Source organism: Puma concolor, chromosome C1 (assembly GCF_028749965.1).
Source record: "Puma concolor isolate L17-30 chromosome C1, mPumCon1.1.hap2, whole genome shotgun sequence".
NCBI lineage: Eukaryota > Metazoa > Chordata > Mammalia > Carnivora > Felidae > Puma > Puma concolor.
Genome location: NC_141674.1, coordinates 187,254,589 through 187,264,096, shown reverse-complemented (window position 1 = coordinate 187,264,096; position 9,508 = coordinate 187,254,589). Strand labels below are relative to the sequence as shown.

Genomic DNA, 9,508 nt, shown 5'->3' with positions numbered 1-9,508 from the left:
GTACAAGTGCCCCTATGCATCAGTACTCCTGTATCTCTTGGGTAAATTCCTAGCAGTGCTATTTCTGGGTCATAGGGTAGGTCTATTTTTAATTTTCTGAGGAACCTCCACACTGTTTTCCAGAGTGGCTGCACCAATTTGTATTCCCACCAACAGTGCAAGAGGGTTCCCGTTTCTCCACATCCTTTCCAGAATCTATAGTCTCCTGATTTGTTCATTTGGGCCACTCTGACTGGTGTGAAGTGATATCTGAGTGTGGTTTTGATTTGTATTTCCCTGATAAGGAGCGACGTTGAGCATCTTTTCATGTGCCTGTTGGCCATCCGGATGTCTTCTTTAGAGAAGTGTCTATTCATGTTTTCTGCCCATTTCTTCACTGGGTTATTTGTTTTTCGGGTGTGGAGTTTGGTGAGCTCTTTATAGATTTTGGATACTAGCCCTCAAAGGGGTGTTTTAATGAACCTTGGTAGATCTCATCAAATGAAGAAAATGGAATTCAGGTGTTCTATGGCCTTTTTCATTTAACACTGGTTTAAGATCTGCAATCATTGGTATATAGAAATAGAGACCTTCACCTTCAGGCTCCTATAGAAGAGTAGTAAATAATTCTCAACTAATAATAAGTCACCAGAAGATCTGGGAAGTTCCTTTTTCTCCTGAGCTTCCTGATCTTTCTGATGCAATAGTATGAGTTAATTGGCTCTACAATAGCCATTCTTAGAATTAAAACAAGAGAGATAGTTACCTGCAACATGTGCTAACTATTGTTACTGCTTACCCAATGCTTCTCAATCTTCCAGCCACATGATAAAATTGTACTTGGGGGACCTCTGTAGTTGAGAAGGGTCATGTTCTGGCCAATAAACTGTATCACTTCCAGGTTTAGGATCTAATTGCTCATGTGAGATCCTTCAGAGGTAGTGTCTCATTTACCATCATATCAGGTAGAGGCTGACCATCAGCTGAGTCCAGGAGGGCAGGTGATACCACTGCGGAGCACAGCCCCCAAGTATCTCTTACTGGACACGTAGTGTGAACAAAAAATATACCTTTTGTTTGTTTGTTTGAATCCACTGAGATTTAGAGATTGATTGTTACTGCATAATCTATATTATCCTAACTGATATACTACACCATCCAGAAAAAAACCTTCTGAGGATGGGGGTAATCACAGCAGAACTCAATGATAAAATCTGTGGTTCCAGCAATCAGAGAAGAGATGTAGGTAAGTTCCCTCTGATTTGACTGATGCACTTAACCCTTTTAACATCAACAAATTCTGTCTATTAAACTTTTTATTGAGCAGTTTCCTACAACATATCCATCTACGAAAAATCTGCCAGTAAGCAAAGCCATCTTCCCATTGCTCAGTGACTTCAGACCCTATCAAATTTACTGCCCATCCTGGCATTTAGATTCCATACACAATCAGCGCCACCGTGTGGTATTTAGAATAAATGACATTTATTATAGGACTGTAAAAGCAAGTTCACCTATCAAATTATACCATTTACCCATTGAGAAGGGGATTATACATAATAAAATAAACTACATACACCTTGCTAGGGCATCAAATCAAAAGCAGGAGGGAAAATGTTCCTGTCATGTGAGCATTGAAACTCAGTAGTAGTGAGGCTTGCTCATTGATTTATTCATTCAACTAATATTTCCTGAGGTCTGCCATGTACCGGATATTGTTCTGGGCCCAGGAAATACAGCAATGAACAAGATAGACAAAGTCCTTGCCTTAGTTGGAAAGACAGACAATGGAATAAATCAACAAAGTAATATATACTACAATGGCAGATATGATAAGTCCTATAAACCAAAGTAAATCTGGGCCAGGGCATAGAGAGTGAAAGGGAAGGAATTATTTTAAATGTTGACAGAAATAAAAGAAAACAGTCTACATTTAGCTGCCCCAAAGTTACTTTAGATAAATGATCCAAATTTGCAAATATATATAAATATGAGCATTCTCTTGCAGATATTCAATGTTTCAAGATACCCAAAGCTTGGTTTCTAAACATTATCCTGTTTTGGTCCATTCAGGTTGCTGTAATAAAAATACCATAGACTGGGTGGCTTAGACAACAAACATTTATTTTTCATAGTTGGAGAGTGGGAGGTCCAAGATCAAAGTGACAGCAGATTCAGTGTCGGTGAGAATCCCCTTCCTGGACTGTAAATGGCCATCTTATCACTGTGTCCTCACATGGCAAAGGAGCTAGGGAGCTTTCTGGGGTCTCTTTTTTGAGTGCATTAATCCACTCATGAGGTCTCTTCCCCCATTACTGAATCCCTCCCAAAGGCTTCATCTCCTAATGACATGATATTGAGGGTTGGGATTTTAACATATGAATTTGAGAGGGACACATTCAATCTATAGCAATCATTCTGAAAAGAAATCATGATTCTTTGAGGTAACATTGATTTTTTTCAAGTCTGAGGCAGGAAATAGATATGAAGATCCTGGGACATTTTGTTATGCTAAAAAATGCAGAAGCATTCAAAAACTAAAAAACAGGGTGATGATAGTCTTTAACCTGTCACAGTAAACAAATTATAGGGGCTCCCATTAGCCAAAATGGGGACTAGTTAAGCATCAAGAGAACATTAACTATAATTGATATTACATTGGATGATTAAAAATCATGAGTTTGCGGTGATTTATTTCTTTGAAGGGAAGGGGCTCTGTTTTATAGAGTGCCAATAGAAGGTATTATGGAATTAGAGAATCATTATTTTGCAAACTGTAATAGAAATTCATGCAAGGATCATCTTGTATATTAATTTCCTCTTGCCGACATAACAAATTACTACAATCTTAGTGGCTTAAAACAACACAGATTTATTATTTTATAGTTCTGGAGGTCAGAAGTCTAAAATGGATCAGCATGGCTGTTTTCATTCTGCAGACTCTAGGGCAAATCTGTTTCTTGCCTTTTCTAGTTTCTAGATGCTGTCTACATTCCTTGGCTCTCACGGCCTCGCATCACTCCCACCTCTGCTTCCATTATTGCATCTCCTTCTCTCTGACTCTAACCTATCTACTTCCCTTTTATAAGGACCCCTGTGATAACATCAGGCTCACCCAGAGAATCCAGGATACTCTCCCCATCACAAGATCATTAACAGTATCTGCAAACTATCATTTTGCCATGTAAGGTAACATATTCACAGATTCCAGGCATTAGGATATAAACATCTCTGGAGACTTATACAGCCTACCACACATATATATGTGTGTATATATGTGTATATATGTGTGTAAATATATGTGTATGTGCATATATATGTGTATATACATATACATACATATATATATACACACAAACACATATATATACATACATATATATATGATATAAAGGACACAGATCACTTGTAGGATATTCTTGCCAAAAATGTTGAACTTGAATCTAATCAAACCTTTAGCCCTAAGTTCCAGCCAGCTTACAGAAATGACACCATAATAAAATAACAACACATATTCCACATATGGGACATGCTATGTGTTTACTACCCTAGACTCCTCAAAATTACAATGTCATAAAAATGAATGAAGGATATTCTAAAAGATTTTTTAGTTTGAAAAAAAATGTTTTTTTAATCTTTATTTATTTTTGAAAGAGAGACAGAGTGTGAGCAGGGGAGGAGCTGAGGGGAGGGAGACACAGAATCAGAAGTAGGCTCCAGGCCCTGAGCTGTTGGCACAGAACCCGACAGACCTGACGCAGGGCTCGAACTCACAGACCGTGAGATCATGACCTGAGCCGAAGTCGGACCCTTAACTGACTGAGCCACCCAGGTGCTCCTCTCCTTTAAAAGTTTTAAAAGAACTTAAGAAACATGATAAATATATGCAATGTATAAACCTTGATTGGATCTTGGTTTAAAGTTATTTTAAAGACAATTGGTGGAACTTTAAACTTGGCTTAAATATTAGATGATATTGTGGAATTATTGCTAATGTTCTGATATTTATGTAGGATAATGTCCTTTTTTTTGGGAAATGAATGTTGAAATATTTAGGAGTGAAATATACACTGCCTGAAACTTACTTTCAAATGATTTAGATAAAAACTGTGTATGTAGAGAGGTGGGAGAAAGAGCAAACATTATGGCAAAATGTTAATGTTTTTTGACTCTAAGGAGAGAGTATGTAGTTGTATCTTGTACCTGTGACAGTTATTTTTATGAGTCAATTTTGCTAGGTCATTACACTCAGATATTTGGCCAAACATTATTCTAGATGTTTCTATAAAGGCATCTTTATATGAGATTAACATTTAAATCAGGAGATTTGAGTAAAGCAGATTTTCTTGCATACTGTGGGTGGGCCTCATTTAATCAGTTGAAGGCTTTCACGGAAGAAGATACCAATCCCCTGCAAGAATGAATTCTGTCAGCACACCACTTTTGTCTTGAACTGCAGCATCAACTCTTCCCTAGGTCTTCTGTCTGCTTGCTTATCTTGCAGATTTTGAACTTGCCAGCCTCCACAATCACATGAGCCAATTTCTTAAAATCTCTCCCTCCATCTCTCCCTCTCTCTCTAGCACATGTATACCAGGAAATATTTTATTATATATCATATATAGAGCATTATATAATATATATAGCACACACATAATAGGATATATATGTTACATACTAGTGTGTGTATATATATATATATACACACAGTGTATATATATATATATATATACACACAGTATATATATACTGTATATATATTGCGTGCGTGTGTGTGTGTGTGTGTGTGTGTATACATATATATATATACATACAGTAAAACCTTGGTTTGTAAGCATAATTCGTTCCAGAAACATGCTTGAAATCACAAGCACTTATATATCAAAGTGAACTTCTCATAAGAAATGGAAACTCAGATGATTCATTCCACAACCCAAAATATTCACATACAGATTATTACAATACTGTAATATAATATAAAATAGTAAAGAAAATACAAAATATAAGAAAAACAAACAAATTAACTGCACTTACCTTTGAAAACCTTTGTGGCTGGTGTGAGAGAGAAAAGAGAGAGGAGGGTTACTGTGCAGGACGACTTCCACTATTGCTAATGGAATCACTGCTATCTATTGGCTCAATGGAATCTTTTTTTCTGCATGGGGCCATTATATTCGCTTGCACAGATGTTGACTACAGTACTTACTAATAAACTCTTGTAATATACTGTATTTAATGTAACTGGCAATAAGACAGCAGAGGAAAGGGTCTATATCTCTAGACAGCCTGACATAGAATGAAGCAAAGCATTCCTAAGCTTACTCTTGCATAGATAAAGAAAGGACTCTCCATATGTGCTTTGAAGTGACAAAAATTACACTGGTGCCAGTTGTGGGCACCTTCCAACGTTGTGAAAAATCATTAATTTCTGCCAAACACCATACCCTGAGACTGAGCATCCAAGCATAGGAGACGATCACCCACAATCCCGCAGAGAGAGAGAGAGAGAGAACCATTGGCCCAGTTGTGATCATGTGACATTGGACGTCACATACTGCTTGTAATTCAAGTCATTGCTCATTTATCAAGTTAAAATTTACTATAAATGCTTGTTCATCTTTTTTTTTAATGTTTATTTTTGAGAGACAGAGAGAGCATGAGTGGGGGAGGGGCAGAGAGAGAGGGAGACACAGGCTTGGAGAGGCTCAGAGCTGTCAGTACAGATCCCGATGCAGGGCTCAAAGTCAAGAATGGTGAGATCATGACCTGAGCCAAAGTCAGATGCTTCACCGACTGAGCCACCTAGGTGCCCCAGAAATGTGTGCTCCTCTTGCGGAACACTCACAGAACAAGTTACTTGCAATCCAAGGTTTTACTGTATATGTATCTTCCCTGGCTATCTAATTTATACAGTTAGCTTGCTTAATTTCTAGCCTCTCAAAAAGCAAAAAAATGATTAAAAGCAGCAGGATGGGGGACAGCAGGAGGAGATTTAAATAACCCAACTGTGCATAAGAAAATGGCTTCGAAAGGGGAAAAAAATATATATGAATTGCACTACATAGGGACATGTCATTTTTCTGTTATGGATAATTGAAGGCAGATTCAAAATTGTAAAGGAAGTGATGATAAATTAATAACAGACTTTAAAAATAAATTTCAGGAAACTTTTAAACATAGTAGACAGAGTACACCCACCACCTGAAAGAAAGGAACTTTGTTCTCTTAGCATGACTGGGCTCACACCTAAAATAGGGGATTTAATCAAAAAAAGTACAATGAAATGGAAATTTGCCAATTTGGAGAGTTCTAACATGTAGCTGAACATTTTCAAAGAGCTTTAAATGGTAAACTAGCTAGAAATCAAACCAAACTTATGTCCCTTTAGATAAAATAACTGGCTCCCAATCTAATACCTTGGCAATTGTAAATAATGCTGCAATGAACATGTTTTAACTTTTCTAGAATTTCACAGAAATATAATTATACAGTTAGTCCTCTCTTGTATCTGGCTTCCTTAACTCAATTGTCTATCCATCAATCTACTGAACATTTGGGGGTCTTTCCAGTTTGGAGTCATTAAGAAAAAAGCTGTTATGAACATTCAACACTTTGTGTCGATGTATGTTTTCACATCTCTTGGATAAGTACCTAGGAATAAAACTGCTGGATCCTGTGGTAAGCACATGTTTAACTTTATAAGAAACTGCCAAAATACCTTCCAAATGGCTGTACCATTTTGAGTACTGACAATGTTAGAGAGTTCCAGCTGCTTCAGATCTTCATCAATATTTGGTACTGGCAGTTTTTGTTCTTGAAGCCATTTGGTGGGTTTGTAGTGGTATCTCCATGTGGTTTTCTTTTCCTATGGACTAAGGATGTAGCACATCCTTCTATGTGTTTATTGGCAATTTTAATGTCTTTCATGGAACATCCATTGACATTTTTTTGTTTTTTTTAATTTCCTTAAAGCCTTTATTAGGTGAGATCTCTCTTGCAGTTTAGATAACTGGAGAGAGCCTTCCTGGTGATTCCCCGTGGTCATACAGCATGTTTGCTTTTAGTGGGTTTCTATCAGAGGCCAGGACAGATTTTAACTGGAGGTTGTTGGAAGAAGGCCTCTTTCTTGCTCCATGAGGATGTTCTGACCCCAGGAATAACCTGGCACATCAGCCCTGAAGGTGGGCCCTTTGCCTTTTGTGCAGCCTTGAAGCCAGCAGGGAGTTCCAGTGGATACCTGGAAGCCTCAGGGGCTTGGAATTAGGCTGGAGCTTTTCCCTGCTCAATATTTAGCTCATTATGGACCTATAAGCATTATGTATATATTCCAAGTATAGGTCTTTTGTCGAATATATTTATCCCAAATATAGCATAAGTTTTAATGTTAATATATTCCAATTATTTTTTTCTTCATGATTCATGCTTTGTGTGTCTTAAGAAATCTTTGTCTATCAAAAGAAAGTGATTTCAAAATTCAATTTCTCTCTAGAATTTCTAGAGTTTTAGCTTTTATTTAAGTCTATGACCCATTTCACAATCTCAATTTTGTACTAAAATTACGTATGGGGTGAGGCAAAAGTTGAGCTTTATTTCCCATTTGAATATGTAATTTTTCCATTTGTTAAAAAGACTACCTTTCAGAGTGCCTGGGTGGCTTAGTCAGTTAAGCGTCCCACTCTTGATTTCATCTCAGGTCATGATTTTACGGTTTATGGGATCAAGCCCCACATCGGGGTTCTCGTCCCCTCTTTGGCTCTTCCCCACTCGTATGCACACACATGCATGCTCTTTCTCTCTCAAAAATAAATAAACTTAAAAAAAAAAAAGACTGCCTTTTCCTTACTAAATTACTTTCGTACTTTTGTCAAAAACCAAATGTCCAATAGGCATGGATCTATTTCTGAACTCCATTCTGTGCATTGGTCCTTAACATTTCTTATAAACCAGGTGTGCTGGTCTACTGGCAACAAATTTACTCATCTTTTCCCTGTATGAAAAAGTCTTTTCTCACCTTTTCTGAAGGATATTTTGGCTGAATATATAATTTAGGTTGCCAGGCTTTTTCTTTAAGCACTTCAAAGATGTTATACCAAGGTCTCTAATTTCCACTTTGAGAAAAGACATATATAGTCATTCTCTGTATGGAATGTATCCTTTTTTTTTCTCCAGCTGCTTTACAATTTTCTCTGGTTTGATCATGGTATACCTTAGAGAGGTTTTCTTTATGTGTCACCCTTCCTGTTGAATTTCTTGGATCTGTGAGTTTATAGTTTTCATCAATTAGGGAAATTTTCAGACATTATTTCTTACATTGTTTTTGTCTCCCCTACCCCAGCTTCTAGGATTTGAAATACAAGAATGTTAGAAGACCTGATATTATCCCAGAGGTGGCTGAGGCACTGTTGTAATATTTTACTCTTGGTGCTTGTAGTAAGCTTCAACTTCATTGATCTTTAGTTCTGCAGTGACCGATACAGAATTCCATCTAGTCCTTCTCAACTAGCTAGTGAACAGAGGTAATCAAATAGCAGCAGTGATTTTTAAAAATAAATCTTAGACATACTTGAATTATTGGTATAGATGTATTAACCACAAAATATTTAAGGACTATTAATTTAGAAATGTGTAGTTTTTTCAATACCTTCTTTACTGTCTATAAAATTAGCTTATGTATATACATAATATAGGTAACATTAGAAATGATACTGAAGGGGAACAGCATGGAAGTTTTTTTGTGTGTCTCCCATCCATGAAATACAGCCAGACCAACACTAAACCATCCTGCACACCTAGAAAACTGGAGGATTAACACAACAATCTGCACAACCTGAACCACAGAATTCAGCAGGCACCCGGTGCGGAGAAGTGAACTTGGGGAGCGAGAAGGCACAGGAAGGGAGGTGCTTTTGCAAGCGGAAAGAGGATGGAGACTGGGTGGGGGGGAGAGAATACAAGAAAAGCACCCCTCCCCAAAAGCAGCTGGAGAGAAAGTGGAAAATTGGAAACAGCCACAGGAACCAAACTAAAAAGGGAGAAAGGAGAAAGGAGGGGGTTTAAATTCCATTAAGACTGTAAACAAGGGGATCGCAAAGGCTGCAATTCTGCAGCTTGATACCTGGCGATGCTCTGGTGGGAAGGGTGAATCCCCAGGAAAAGAGTGGGGTCTGGGAGGTTCTCAGGCCACACAGGAAAAAGCAGTTCCACTGCCGGAAGGACATTTGGTAGAGACTGTTGAAGCCACCTGGTCCAAGCAGACCCCAGAAAACGACCACATTCACTGGTGCTGGAACAAGGTGGTTAAGGGTAAAGCCTGGTGCCAGATGTGTGATGTGATTTCCCATAATCCCTGAAAAGCTGCTGCTACACTAACTCGTGAACTTTTTCTGGGGTGGGCTGGCACCTGGCTGCAGTCTCGGGGCACCGGCAGCAGCAGGGTCCAGCAAGCGTTCCTGGGTGCAGCCGACATTTGGCCATTGCTCATTCGGTCATTGCTTGGTGAGACCCTCCCATAGAGGGGCGGAACGGGTCA

General features: G+C 38.2%; 1 protein-coding gene across 1 annotated transcript in view; it reads right to left on the bottom strand.

Annotated features, from left to right (window-relative positions):
• Positions 1 to 1,442: 1,442 nt before the first annotated feature.
• MAIP1 (matrix AAA peptidase interacting protein 1) overlaps positions 1,443 to 9,508 on the bottom strand; it is a 25,267-nt gene continuing 17,201 nt past the window's right edge. The window contains exons 5-6 of the transcript XR_015255421.1: positions 5,010 to 9,262; positions 1,443 to 4,390 (exon numbers count right to left, since the gene is read on the bottom strand). The gene's annotated coding sequence lies outside the window, so the exon portion shown is untranslated. The remainder of the gene's footprint in view (positions 4,391 to 5,009; positions 9,263 to 9,508) is intronic.